The sequence below is a fragment of the Lycium barbarum genome, chromosome 9 (genome assembly GCF_019175385.1).
Source record: "Lycium barbarum isolate Lr01 chromosome 9, ASM1917538v2, whole genome shotgun sequence".
NCBI lineage: Eukaryota > Viridiplantae > Streptophyta > Magnoliopsida > Solanales > Solanaceae > Lycium > Lycium barbarum.
In genome coordinates, this window is record NC_083345.1 from 105,630,918 (window position 1) to 105,645,633 (window position 14,716).

Genomic DNA, 14,716 nt, shown 5'->3' on the forward strand with positions numbered 1-14,716 from the left:
ATACTTTCGGAATGCAGTCGATGATGACCCTCACCAACACATAACAAACTTTCTGGATGTGTGCTCTCAGCATATCCACCGGGGTGTGACTCAAGAAGCGGTTTGGCTGAAACTCTTCAAATATTCGTTAGTTGGAGAAGCGAGAAAATGGTTCACAAAGCTGCCCCGAAACTCTATTGCTACATGGGAAGAGATGGTCAAAGTGTTTCTCAGGAAGTGGTATCCCCCGAGCAAAAGAGCTGAAATTCGTGATCAAATTTACGAGTTAAAATAACGTAATGGGGAACAACTTTTTGAAGCTTGGGAGAAGTACAAAGAATATTTGGATAGGAGTCCAAACCATGGGTTTCCAGATCAGATTTTGAAGGAGAAGTTCTACAGAGGGTTGGATCCTATGCCCCAAGCGATAGCCAATAATGCTGCCAGCGAGCGTTTCATGAATAAGTCCTATGATACTATTACCGATATACTTGATAGATTTACTACACATAGTCAAGCATGGCATTCAAGTAATTCTGATGGGCTATCACTTGGAACACCGTTGATTCAAAATATTGTGAAAGATAGCCAGGAAACGCAGCAGACGTTGGCACAATTGGCCACTAGTCTCGCTTTACTGATAAAGAGGCTTGATGAGAGGGAATCGGAGAAGGTGAACGTGTGTGAAGATATCTCAGGCATGCCGCCTGGAATGTACCAATGCCAAGAAGGTCCATATCAAGAGGGTCCCCCTCAGCCAGTTGAGAATGTTGAATATGCAGATTATGTAGCAAAAGGGGATGTTTCTGCGCCAAATCAGAGATACTGGAGACCTCAACAAGGGCAAGGTGCATACAAACAAGGGAACTACAACAACAACCAAGGGAACTACAATAACAACTATGGTGGACCGAATCGAGGTAGTTCGAGGTTGGAGTTAATGCTTGAAAAAGTGTTGGCAAGTCAGCCAAATACTGAAAAGACATTATCTGGGCTATCAGAGACAGTGGTTTCTCATTCAGCAGCTATTCAAAATCTTGAACAGCGAATGCGTGATCTTTTTAGAGAATAGCATCCTACTAGAAAATGTGGGCTTCCTAGTGATACTATTCCAAACCCAAAGAATGGTAGGGGTGTGGAACGTACTTTTTCTATTAGCACGAGGAGTGGTAAAATACTTCAAGGTGCTGATAAGAAGGTGGTTGATGTAGATCCAATTATTGAGGAAAAAAAGGTGCATTCTGATGTGCCTATTATTGATGAGGGGGTCCGTGGTGAATAAAAAGTTGTTGATATTCCAGAAGTTGCTGCTGATACAAGGAAACACACGATAAAAGGGGCTCTTAGCCCTTTGACTCAGATGTACAAAGCAAATCCTCCCTTTCCTCAGAGGTTGGTAAAGAAGAATGATGATGCTAAGTGTCAGAAGTTCTATGATCAGTTGAAGCAGTTAACAGTGATTTTTCCATTCTTAGATGCTGTCAAAGAGATGCCCAGATTTGCTAAGTTTGTGACAGACCTGCTTACGAAGAAAAGGTCTGTTCAACACGAGACAGTGAATTTAACTCATCGTGTGAGTTCGATTATTGCTTCCACCACAGTTCAGATGAAGGGAGATCCAGGGGCGTTTACCATTCGGTGCAATATTGGGCTTCATGCATTCGCCCATGCTATGTATGACAATGGGGCAAGTATCAACTTGATGCCTCTTGCTATTTTCAAACAATTCGGATTGGGGACTCCTAGACCGACTTCTATACGATTACAGATGGCAGACAGATATATCAGGAAGCCACTTGGGGTTATAGATAATGTGTTGGTGCAAGTGGATAAGTTCATGTTGCCTGCTGATTTCGTTATTCTGGATTGTGCGGTGGATAGACATATTCCTATCATCTTGGGAAGACCTTTCCTTGCTACGGGTAGAGTACTTATGGACTCCGAAAAGAACGAAATTAAGTTCCGAGTGAATGATGAAGAAGTGACTTTCCAAGCAAGCAAGGGGATGAAGTTGCCAAGCTCTTATGAAAGTATCTCGGTTATTGATTCGTTTGATGGGATTGATGATGTTGTCGAACATAAAATAGAAGAAGAAAGTCTGGGAGAAGCTCTTGCTGCGGTTCTGATGAACTTTGATGCTTATGATATGGAGGGCTACGTGGAAACTATAAATGCGCTTGAGGGTCTGGGTTCCTACACTTACCACCCAAGAAAGCTTGACCTTGACCTTGCAAATAGAACTACTCCACCAGCCAAGCCTTCTATTGTTGAACCACCAAAGCTTGAGCTTAAGCAACTCCCATCACACATGAGGTATGAGTTCTTTGGTCCGAACAAGGCATTGCCAGTGATCGTTTCAGCATTACTGACTGAGGAGCAGATTGAGCGTTTAGTGAAGCTTTTACACGAGTACAGACGTGCTATTGGTTGGACCATAGCAGACATTCAGGGTATTCCTTCTAGTATTTATGAGCATAAAATTCAGCTAGAGGAGGACAGCAAGACAAGTGTTGAACATCAGCGGATATTGAACCAGAACATGCAAGAGGTCATGAAAAAGGAGATCATAAAGTGGTTAGATGCTGGGGTAGTGTATCCGATTGCAGACAGCAAGTGGATGAGTCATGTTCAATGTGTACCAAAGAAATGAGGTATCACTGTGGTGCCTAATACAAAGAATGAGCTGATTCCTACTCGTACAGTTACTGGATAGCGTGTTTGCATGGACTATAGGAAGCTGAATACTGCCACTTGTAAAGACCATTTTTTGATGCCGTTCATTGATCAGATGCTGGATAGGATGACTGGGAGGTCTGACTATTGCTTCTTAGATGGATACTCGGGCTATAATAAGATCAACATTGCCCTAGAAGACCAAGAAAATACTACTTTTACTTGTCCTTAGGGGACGTTTGCGTTCAGCCGAATGCCTTTGGGTTGTGTAATGCACCAACCACTTTTCAAAGGTGCATGATGTCGATCTTTTCTGACATGGTAGAGGACATCTTGGAGGTATTTATGGATGATTTCTCTATTGTGGGCGATTCGTTTGATGATTGTCTTGGCCATCTGGGTCAAGTGCTGAAAAGATGTGAGGAGACAAATCTCGTGCTAAATTGGGAGAAGTGCCACTTTACGGTGAAGGAAGGGATCGTCCTCGGTCACAAAATCTCTGAAAAGGGAATTGAGGTCGATCAAGCGAAGATAGATGTGATTGTTAAACTTCCTCCACCCATCTCAGTCAAAGGTGTTCGAAGTTTCTTGGGACATGCAGGGTTCTACAAGCGCTTCATCAAAGATATCTCCAAGATTGCTAACCCGATATGCAAGCTTCTTAAAAAATAGGCTAAGTTTGTGTTTGATGACAAGTGACGAAAGGCATTTGATGAATTAAAGGAGTGCCTCACTACTGCTCCTATTATTGTTACTCCTGATTGGTCCTTGCCTTTTGAGTTGATGTGTGATGCTAGTGGTTTTGCGATAGGTGCTGTGCTTGGTCAGAGGCATAATAAAATTATGCACCCAATATACTATGCTAGTAGGACACTGAATATGGAGCAGATGAACTACACGGTGACTGAGAAAGAGCTGCTTGCTATAGTATATGCTTTTGAGAAGCTTTGGTCCTATTTGTTGGGATCCAAGGTTGTGGCGTACACTGACCATGCTGCGTTTAGATATCTGATGGAAAAGAAGGAAGCCAAGCCGTGACTGATTCATTGGGTCCTTTTGTTACAAGAGTTTGATTTCGAGGTAAAAGATCGAAAGGGGTCCGAAAATCAGGTTGCTGACCATCTCTCTAGGCTTGAGGAAACTAGGGTGCCATAAGATGAACTTGATATTGAAGATACGTTTCCCGATGAACAAGTTTTGGAGGTTTCTATGAAAATTACACCTATTAATGGTATAATGCGGATTTTGCAAGTGGCACTTTAGTATGCAGATTTTGCTAACTACTTGGTGACTGGTGTCATTCCGGACGAGATCAAATCTTATCAGAAAAAGAAGTTTTTGCGGGATGTTCGTCAGTACTATTGGCATGAACCATACTTATTCAGAACTTCCGCTGATAACATTATTCGGCGTTATGTCCCAGAGAGTGAGGTAAAGGAGATCTTGAAGGCTTGCCACGACTCTCCAGTTGGGGGACATCATAGTGGTACGAAAACTGATGCAAAGGTTCTCGAATGTGGTTATTATTGGCCTAGTCTCTTTCATGATGCTAATTTGATGGTGTGTTCTTGTGATTAGTGCCAACGGAAGGGGAATATTGGTAGGAGGCAAGAGATGCATATGAACTTTGTAATGGAGGTTGAGGTGTTCGATGTTGGGGGGATAGATTTTATGGGACCCTTTGTAAGCTCCAATGGCATGAAGTACATCTTGGTGGTTGTTGATTATGTCTCTAAATGGGTAGAGGCGGTGACTTTACCTAATAACGAAGCCAAAAGTGTCATGGGATTCTTGAAAAAGAACATATTTACTCGTTTTGGTACCCCAAGGGCGATAATCAGTGATGGTGGTTCTCACTTTTGCAATAAAGCCTTTGCGGGATTGATGGAGAAGTATGGAGTCAAGCATAGGGTTGCAACCCCTTTTCATCCTCATACAAGTGGGAAAGTTGAAGTCTCTAATAGGGAGATAAAGAGTATTTTAGCAAAAACGATGAATGCGAACAGAGGGTTGCAACCCCTTTTCATCCTCACAAGCTCGATGATGCTCTATGGGCTTACCGGACTGCCTTCAAGACTCCGAATAGGACTTCGCCTTTCAAGCTAGTTTTTGGTAAAGCATGCCACCTACCAGTTGAACTTGAACATAAAGCCATGTGGGCCTTGAAGAAATTGAACATGAATTAGGAAGAAGCGACCAAACTCAGGTTATTTCAACTCAATGAGATGGATGAGTTCAGCTATCAGGCCTATGAAAGTGCAGCGTTATACAAAAAGAGGATGAAGCATATCATGACAAGAAGATCCTGATGAAGGAATTCTACAAGGGTGATCCAGTCCTGCTGTTTAATTCTAGATTGAAACTGCTACCGGGCAAGTTGAAATTACGGCGGTCAGGTCCCTTTGAAGTGGTAAGTGTCTCACCCCATGGAGCTATTGAATTGAAGTCTGAAGATGGAACTCGGACATTTAAGGTGAACGGGCAGAGGGTGAAGCACTACTATGGTATGATTTCGGGGGATAGAATTATTGACCTATATCGGTTGAAGCACCTGGGAACGAATGATGACTCGGCAGGTCCTGACCAAGAGTAAATTGGTAACACCGTTGTGCTATGACGTTAAATCAAGCACTTCTTGGGAGTCAACCCAAGTTTAAAATTCAGCAAAATTTGTTTCTGTAGGTTTCAGTTTTTTTGTTTGTTTTTTTTGTTTATTGTTTAACGGGTGTTAAGTGAGCAGGAATTGAAACTCGAAAAACTAGTAAAGTTATACCAGAGCACAAAGACGGGCCGTCAGCATGTCAACGGATCGTCAATGTACAATGACGGTATGCAGAGCTGGACTTCTGAGAGTTAGCAACTGCTACTCTGCAGGTAAGTAAGTCGACAAGCATGTCGACGGACCGTCGACACGTTCGACGACGCCGTCGAAGTGCTCGTCAATAGGTCAGCACCCAGTTAAGTATTTTGTAGTCGTAAATACGCTTTGACGGGTCGTCGACATGTCGACGACTCATCCAAAACACTCAAAAAATAAATAAATAAAGGCAAACAGTCGCGAATTTAAAAGAAAGTAACGGACAGAGGTTTAGTATTTTTCCACCATCCGTATATCACTCTCCCTCAACCTCCTCAACCCCCCATAACTCTCTCCATAACTTCCCTTAATTTCCTCCATAAATCACCACCCACTACAATCCCCTACCCTAAAAGTTCATACCCACTGATTTTCGAGATCCTCTGCCCTAGTTTCTCTGTTCTTTTCTGAGTTTTATTCAATTTTTAGTCAAGTTTCTCTCTAAATTAGGTATTTTGCATAAATTTCGGCCCTTTCTTGGTTTTATGTTAGTAATTATGTTCGCAAAATATCTAGAAAACATTACCTATGGATCCTAACTTAATGGATATAGAGAATGGGAACTTGGTGTGTGTTTATACCATGATTATATCAGTTGGGGTTGTGTTAAATGGGTTGGGATAGTGATATATGTTATTTTTAATGCAAAGGGTAGAGATCATGCCCTAGGGTTTGCACTTGTTGAATGAAATCCATGCTTAAATTTGCAAATTTGTGAAATTGTGGTTAAGGGAAGGGAATCTGGTATGACTGCTGTTAGTAGGACTCGTGGGGATGAGAATATCATGCCCCCATTGAGTCGGCGGTCATTTTGATCAACTTGTTGGTTCATTATGCCCGCCAATGGTCCGTAAAATAGAAATTCTGTTGAAGCATGAAATTTGAGGAGTGAAGACTGAGTAACTCCAACGGGTTGGAGGGTATTTCGATTAAAAATCTCGGTTTGATATCGCTATACCCACCAAACAAAACTCGAATAATTACTAAAAGTTGAAAAGGTAAAAAATGAGGATGAAGTCTGAGTAACCCGACGTCCCAAAACCGCAAATGTGCAAAATAGATGAATATGAGTTCTCTGATTGATTGGAGTTGAAAACACAAAACCGATTTTTTTTAATCTGCACTTACAGTGCTGCTGCCAAGGCCGTAAATGTGTCGACGGCACCGTTGACGGTCCGTCAAAGCATAACGACGGTCTGCAGACTTCAAACATCAGAGAACTGATAAATGTTTTTTTGAAACTAACTGTGTTTCAAATTAACTAGATTTTGATTTTTGATGATTACAGGTATGGCGCCACCCAAGTTGACTACTACCCGAGGAGGTGGCTCGAGGAAAACTCAAAGAACAACGGGTCGAAGGAGGCCTAGTGGCCAGCCTACACTTAGAGACGAGGATGATGAGCCTGAGGTTATGCCCGTGAGAAAGAATAGGGCTGCCGTGCCTCTTTGGAACAGGCAGGTCACTGTACCGACTCTTACACCACCCAGTTCCTCCCAGTCTGACGAGGAGGGATCATCTACAACTAGGTCCGGGGATGGATCTGGGGAAGAGGGTTCAGAGGCTGCTTCTGGAGATACCTCACCTGCCGCACGGGCACAGTCTACTGAGGATGCTGCTCAGTCCTCTCAGGCACCTTCTAGATCCCAGACCCGTCAGAGCTCACAGCCTGGTGATGATGAGGATGATGCTGATGCTGATGCGGCTAGGGCTCGGGAAATTAGAAGCAAAAGGCTTGATGATCGTTTTGCTGTTGAGGGTTCCAGGGATCTGTATGAGTATTGCTTTGAATTAAAAGGTGACTGGCATCGAATTAAAAGGTGACGACACCCAACATGAGAATCGCACCATAAATGAAGAGCGACAGATCAGTTTTGAGGGGCTAGAGATCTTACCCAGGGCCAGAGAGCTCATTCACCATTATCAACTAGAGTTTATGTAGGAGCTGCCTGGGGATTATTGTCCGATTTTGGTACGAGAGATATATGCCGCATATGGGGCCTTGATCAAGAAAGTCAGAAAGAGGCGCCAGAAACTGCGGGAGTTAGAGCCACTGAGAGAGGTTGAGATCAGAGGGGTGAATGTTGATATATCTGCCCAGGCCATCAACAGAGTATACTTCGGCGATAATTACACCGCCCTGAGGCAGACAATTGAGTTGGAAAACAAGTTGCTTAGACGCAAGGAGCAGTCCGTCAGGGACTAGGTAGCTACAGTGGTTGGTTGTCTGAGCAAGAGGGCTGAGTATACTAACTTGGCCAAGCAGATAGTGAAGAGATGGTTGACAGTGGAGGGCAAGGTTTGGTGGAGCGTGGTGCATTTGAGGCTTCTCCCCACTAAGGCCGATAATGCACTTACAACTGATAGGCAGGTTGTGGTTGCCGCATTGATGTCCAGCTATCCGATTAATTTCGGGCCTTTGGCGAGTACTGAGATTCAGTTGAGGGCCTCCCAGCCCAACACTTCACTGATATATCCATGCCTGATTACAGAGCTTGTTTAGAGGTCACAGGTGCATTTATCGACCACCGGATTACAGCTTCGTCAGTTTATTCTGTAGAGAAGAGCAAGAAAGAGGCCGTCGATAATGGCTAAGGGGAAGCGGATGGGTTCCCAGTGGCACTTGGAGGGGTACCCCTACCTCAGAAGCTGGTTCATCCAGGGGCCGCGGGTGACTCTATACAGGAGTTACCCGCCACTACTGCCCCTATTACTGAGACTGTCCAGGCTGCAGATCCTGAGATTCCAGCTATTGATACTGGTGATGCTGCCGCTGAGACTCAGACTTCTATTCTTGAGCCACAGACTGCTGTTCCTAAGCCACATATTTCAGCTCCACAGCCTTCAAAGCCTTCCCCACAGCCAGCGGGCCCAGCTGCACAGCCCCAGGGTACCGCCAGAGTTGATCCCTATGCCTTCTCGATGGATAACTTTGGGAAATTTGCAAAACAAGCGGCTACAGCGGACCAGTAGTCGAAGATCATAGTGGCCCAGCTCGATGATTATGTGAGAACGAGAGTGGACGAGGCAGTAGAGCCTGTGAGGTCGACACTGTCAACTCGGCTGGATGGGTTTGAGATTAGATTGACAGTATTGGAGATGGCCCGCCCGACCACTTCTACTGATGCTTTGAGGGCAGAGTTGAAGTAGCTTAAGGCTGATGTTTTATTGTTGAAGGCTCGTGATCCGAGCCTAGTAGCACCACCACCATCTGTTGCGGCGGAGATTGAGGAGGAGCTGCTAGTGGTGCAGTTAGTTGCGCCTACTGCGGCAGGTGGTCGGGGAAAGAGAAAGAGATTGGCTCTTGATAAGGAAGGGGTGGTAGAGGAGATGAGAGAGAGTACTCGGCCGAGAGGTTCGAGTCTAGAGGAGTAGCATATGGCAACGTCCATTCAGATATCTCTTGTGGAGAATTTCCCTTCTGGGACCACACGAGCCACTTCGAGTAGTGCTCCAGTTGGCGTGCTATTGCCACCACCCCTTCCCATTCCAGTGCCAACAACTACTGGTGCTACTACAGATGCTGCTGCTGATGCAGCCACTGATACTACTGCGGGTGCGGTAGCACCAATTGATGCCTCGCAGGCCGATGAGTTGCGAGAGGAGCAGCGCGCCTAGTGCGCTACAGGTATTCCTACTCCCTTGTTTTACTTTTACTACATTGGGGACATTGTAGAATTTTTTAGTTGGGGGTGGGAGTATTTGATTTGTTTATATTGTATATATGTGTTTAGGACCCCCACGACCTTTCTTTGCCATGGTTCTTTTCCTGAGGGGTTTATTTCTTGTTGAACCTGGAATGTTTAGATCGTGTTTAGATAAAATAGAGTAATGTTGACTTATGTGGTGGTGGTTTGATTAACTAGGGCAGTCTTGTTTTGATTTGAGAAAAAAAGTACTCCCCTCCGAATTTTTGAAAAAAACGGACTTGGTTGTTTAATTGACATGCATGCTTCTTTGTGTGACATTTAGATTATTGGGTTACCTTGTGTGCGGAATTATAGCAGGGAGACTAGTGTGTTGACAATTCTGATGCCATATGTTGTGAGGTTTTGTAGATATATTCTCTAGTTGTGTATGTAATCTAGAACTTACCTGGTTAGTCGTGCTTGCGTTCTGAAGATAAGTGAAGCTGTGAAATGATCTTAGGCCTTGTTTGTGTTAGAAACCCCTGTTTAGCCTAAATATAAGCCTACCCATAAATTAATATCCCTTGTTAGCCATTTTGAGCCTTAAAACCTAATCTTTGACTAGCCGTAATAAGCCGATACCCGTTTTGAATATCCATATCTTTGAACCCGGTTCCTCTTTGGCACTAAAATAATAAGATTGAGGCTAAAAGCCAAAGTTGGGGGCGATAGGTGGAATAAGGGGAACATGAGGCGTAAGCCTAAAGTGGGGTAGAAGTGAATTGCCTAGTTAAAAGACATCGGTGTGGTAAGTGTAGAGAAAGAAAAAAAATTATATAGAAGTAGAATAGCAATAAAACCACACCGAGGAAATAAAGCAAAAAAAAAAGGGAAGAAAACAAAAGGCGAAAAGGGTAAAAGAAAAGAATAAGGTGTAGTGTTAAGGAGGGTGAGTCACAGTTATCCAAATATACATCCTACCCGTCCCCGAGCCTACATTACAACCCTGAAAAAGTCCTAGTGTGATCACAGCTGAACTGTCCAAAGTTGAGGGTACTGAAAATAAGGGCAAACCTATGGTATTTGTATGCTTAGCTAGAGAATTTCTTTGTGAGTGTGATTATTTCTCTTCTCCTTTGTCTTTTGTCCCATTCTGTGTGTACATATATGTTGGGACATTCTTTGGTCTTTGTGAGGGCATGAGAATTTGTTAAGTGACTGGTTTCCCGTGAGTCTTGATTCTTGTGTACTATGGTTTCTTTGATAACTAGATCTCATAAATTGAAGCCTCATTGTTAGTTGCAACGAGTTCTTGATTGGTTTTATCTTTATTGGGGGGGGGGGGGGGGGGGGAGTCATTGTGATACACATGATATACCGGAAGTTAATTGCCACAACCATTGTAGATAGTTTTACTTTGTAATATCGAGACATTTGTAGATTGAGTCTGTTAGTTGACTTGCTTGAGGACAAACAAAGACTTTAAGTTAGGGGTGTCTGACTCTGAAGGGGCACTTCTCCGGATTCAGTTTCATACCGTGGCGTCGCAAAACGTCGAAGGTTTTGGCCAAGGATTCCGGGTGGGTCTCCGATCATCGGGATTTAAATAGCATGTCATCGATGTAGACTTCCATGGTTTTACCGATTTGCTTCTCGAACATTTTGTTAACCAACCTTTGGTAGGTAGCCTCTACATTTTTAAGACCGAAAGGCATAACGTTATATAAAAAATTACCATAGTCAGTCATGAACGAGGTTTTCTCCCGATCGTCTCGATGCAAGCTGATCTGATTATACCTCGAATAGGCATCCAGAAAACTGAGCAACTCAGGACCGGCTGTAGCATCTATCGTTTGGTCTATGTGCGCCAACGAGAATGAATCTTTAGGGCACGCCTCGTTCAAGTCTTTGAAATCCACACACATTCTGAACTAGTTAAGTTTGTTGGGTACAACCACCACGTTGGCCAACCATTCGGGGTTCTTAACTGCCCGTACAGACCCTATGTTTAGAAAAACGTCACTTATTCCTTGACTAACAGGTCCCTTATTGTCGATATGGGCCGTTTCCTTTGCCTGTCTGGGACGTGATTAGGGTCCGCACTCAATTTGTGGACAGCTATATCGGCGGGAGGGGGGGGGGGGGGGGGGGGGTCCCTGTTATGTCAAGATGAGACCACGTAAAACAATCAGAATTATGAGTTAAATAATTCAAAAATTCACTCCTGAGCCCGGTTGATAGATCTGAGCCCAGTTGTATCTTCTTTTCGAGGCATTCTTCAAAAAGCTCCACACTCTCCAGTTCTTCGATTGTTGAATCTGCGGGATCCTTATCAGGGGTTAGGATGAAACTTTTCGGGAGAGCTTGGCCCAGGCATTCTTTGTCATCCAACCGCTCCTTGTTTTCTCCGGATCCCTTGCCCGGGTCCTGCTTCTGTAATTGCTATTGATCCACTGTTGAACGCCGGAAGCCACTGCCGCCAACATATCCTCTCTTTGACTGTGGAAGCCGTCCCCCTTAAGTTCTCCGATTCCCTAAGGTGTAGGGAACTTGACTTTCTGGTGATAAGTCGAGGGAACGGCCAGCATCGCGTGTATCTATGGTCTTCCGAGGATCACGTTGTAAGTCATATCTCCGGACATGACATCGAAGGTTGTGATCTGCTTCACACCGTCAGCACAAACGGTCAAATCTATCTCTCTTTTGGTCACCTCGCTGGACACATTGAACCCCGCCAACACCTTGGTCGTGGGGACAACTGACTCTCCTTCTTCTATTTTTTTCAGAACCTTTAGCTTAATGATATCCGCCGAGCTCCCTGGATCAATTAGGACACGCTTAATGAAGGATTATGAATTGTTAATATATTACCAGGGCCTCGTTATGGAATGGGGAAAGGTTCCCGCAATTATCCTTGGTGAATGATATGTCTTTCGATTCTGCCTCTTCTGAGCGATTTACCAAGTTTTGGGGTTCGACCGGTGACGGCAATCCTCTGAGTCCCTGTGTTCCTCGTGCAACGTTATCTTCTCCAGCCATGTTTTGATGAAGTGCTTAGTCCCGAGATTTTCAAGAAAATCAGCTACATATCGAGACAACTCTACAACTCTCTATCCCCACAGGCGGCGCCAAACTGTTTTTCGGCAAAATCGTTACCTACCAAAAAACGAAGTTAGAGATTTATTTTTAAGGGTTTAAAAACAAGTAGGTCGTATTCAATTCGGAGACTCTCTCAAACGAGCTCGGTGTTTGGATGTTTTTCTTATTAGGGATACAAGTAATAATATTTATCTAAGTTAACAACGTAAATGGAAAGTAAGAAAATCACAATAATGATAAGATCTCCGAGAGTAAGTATATTTCTTAGCCAAAATAATAATACAAGAAGTGAGAAATTAATGGGGTACAAAAGTGTGGTGATCATGTCTTCTCTCCTAAGCTTCGTTTATATAGACAAACCCTTGGTATGTTACTGCCCTAGGTGACGTCAGTTGAGTGATCTAGCTTGGACTCTGCGCAAGTGGCACTCTGCTCGATGTTGGCTGATGTGATGGGAGTTGTTGGGAGTGGGAGACAGGTGTATAGATCCGTTTGAGACTCATGTAATCGCAAAAAATTCTCACCTACGCTTCGAAACCTCCGAGCCTGCTTACCCAATGTTCCGAGACCCGATGTCCTCGGACCTCGCCCTCCTCGGTACGAGAATACCCTCGAATATTTATTCCCGCATACAATGTGCATTTTAATTTAAATTAAAATATTAAAGTGCGTTATGTCATGAAATGTTAGTGGAGAAAGTGGTGTCATTATTTTTGTAACTCTTGTAACCACAAACGCATTATCTCCTACTAATTACCCCACTAAACCTCAAATGACTCATCCACTTTCTTGACATTTACTTGTGAAAGAAATCTTACTCCTATATGAAGGATGTTTTCCTTCTTGCGTTGAGGGAACAAAAAGTAGATGAGGAGTGGATGAGAAATATTATGTTGTGTTTATATTTTGAGGTTGGTGTGTAGAGAAAGAGATAGTTGAGAGAGAAAAATATTCTAACTCTCTAACTTGGTCACTACAAAAGAGAGTAATTTTTTATGTTGAAGGAAGGTGTTCTTATGGCGGAGCTTTGGACTCTTCAACTACTCTGGAGTTATTTGAGTCACACGACGTTGACGGGCTGTTGTATCCTGAAGGGGACAAGTTAGAGTTATACTGCTGGACCGGTGAAGATTATGCCAGAGTGGGCTTGAATCTCCTTAAAGAGGGTGAGATATCCGCACCTCAGCCTGAATATTTACTTATTCATTTTTTGTTCATTTTATTGTAAATTTCAACTGTAATTTATCGGTATATTCACCAGCAATTCCTACAAACAACAATCTACATTCCTCAGTAATAAACTTCAATGTGATATAATTATGTAATTTTTTTTAATATAACTTAAGTGCATTTCTAAGAGCCAAAGAACTACTCCCTCCGTCTCAAATTATTTGTCGTTTTTCTTTGCTTTACACGTCCCTTAAGAAATATTAATTGGGAGGGGTATTTGATTAACTTAACCTTACAATCTTTCTCCATTAATGTTTACTCTATTAGTGTGCCATATCTATTAATGACCAAATTTTACTAAAGGTAAAATGGAAAAAAATAATTAATTATGTCTTGAACTTGTAAAACGATAAATAATTTGAGACAACTATTTTTAGTAACCATGACAGATTTTGAACCATTAGTTGAGGCAAAAAGAGGATTTTTATGTCAATGAATGCTCTTCTCTTGTTTCATTAAACAGTAAAATGTGTTTTCTTTTCTCACACGGTTAATAAGAAAACTAATAAAAGAAAGGGAAAGGTTCAAAAATACTCCATTACTTTGGAAAAAGGGCTAAAAATATCCTCTGAACTTATTTTGGGTAAAAAATACCTCTCTCATCCTTAAAGTTTTCAAATATATCTCTATCTTGACGGAAATTATCCCCAAAAATAACCCGAAATCATTTTTTAAACCCGCTCCATCATTTAAATCCGACCTAACTAAATAATAACCCATAAGATCTCATTATTCTCCCAATTCCCTCAAACTTCAAACCTACGTATTGGGGGAATAAGGGGATCTTATAGGTTATTATTTAGTTGGGTCAAATGATGGAGCAGGTTTAAAAAATGATTTCGGGTTATTTTGGGATGATTCCGTCAAGACGGGGGTATATTTGAAAACTTCAAGGATGAGAGGGGTATTTTTGACCCAAAATAAGTTCGGAGGATATTTTTAGCTCTTTTTAACAATATAAATTCAATTGTTAATCCTTAAATCAGATTTTAGGTTAAACAGTTGTGCATTTCTTCCATTCTATTTTCTCCCTTTAATTACCTACAAGAAGTACGCAGAAATGGATAACAGTCGATAGGAGGTTATAGAGCAACCGTGTGATATTAACTTTCCTAACTTTTTTTTCCAAGTCTAAGAAGAGATGAAAATTTGAACTTGTTTTATTACAAAATCACGAGCCACCATGGAGAGGATCCATTTTTTAGTATAGAAAAAAGCTTTAGACCTCATCCTAATAACTGCTTGCTCA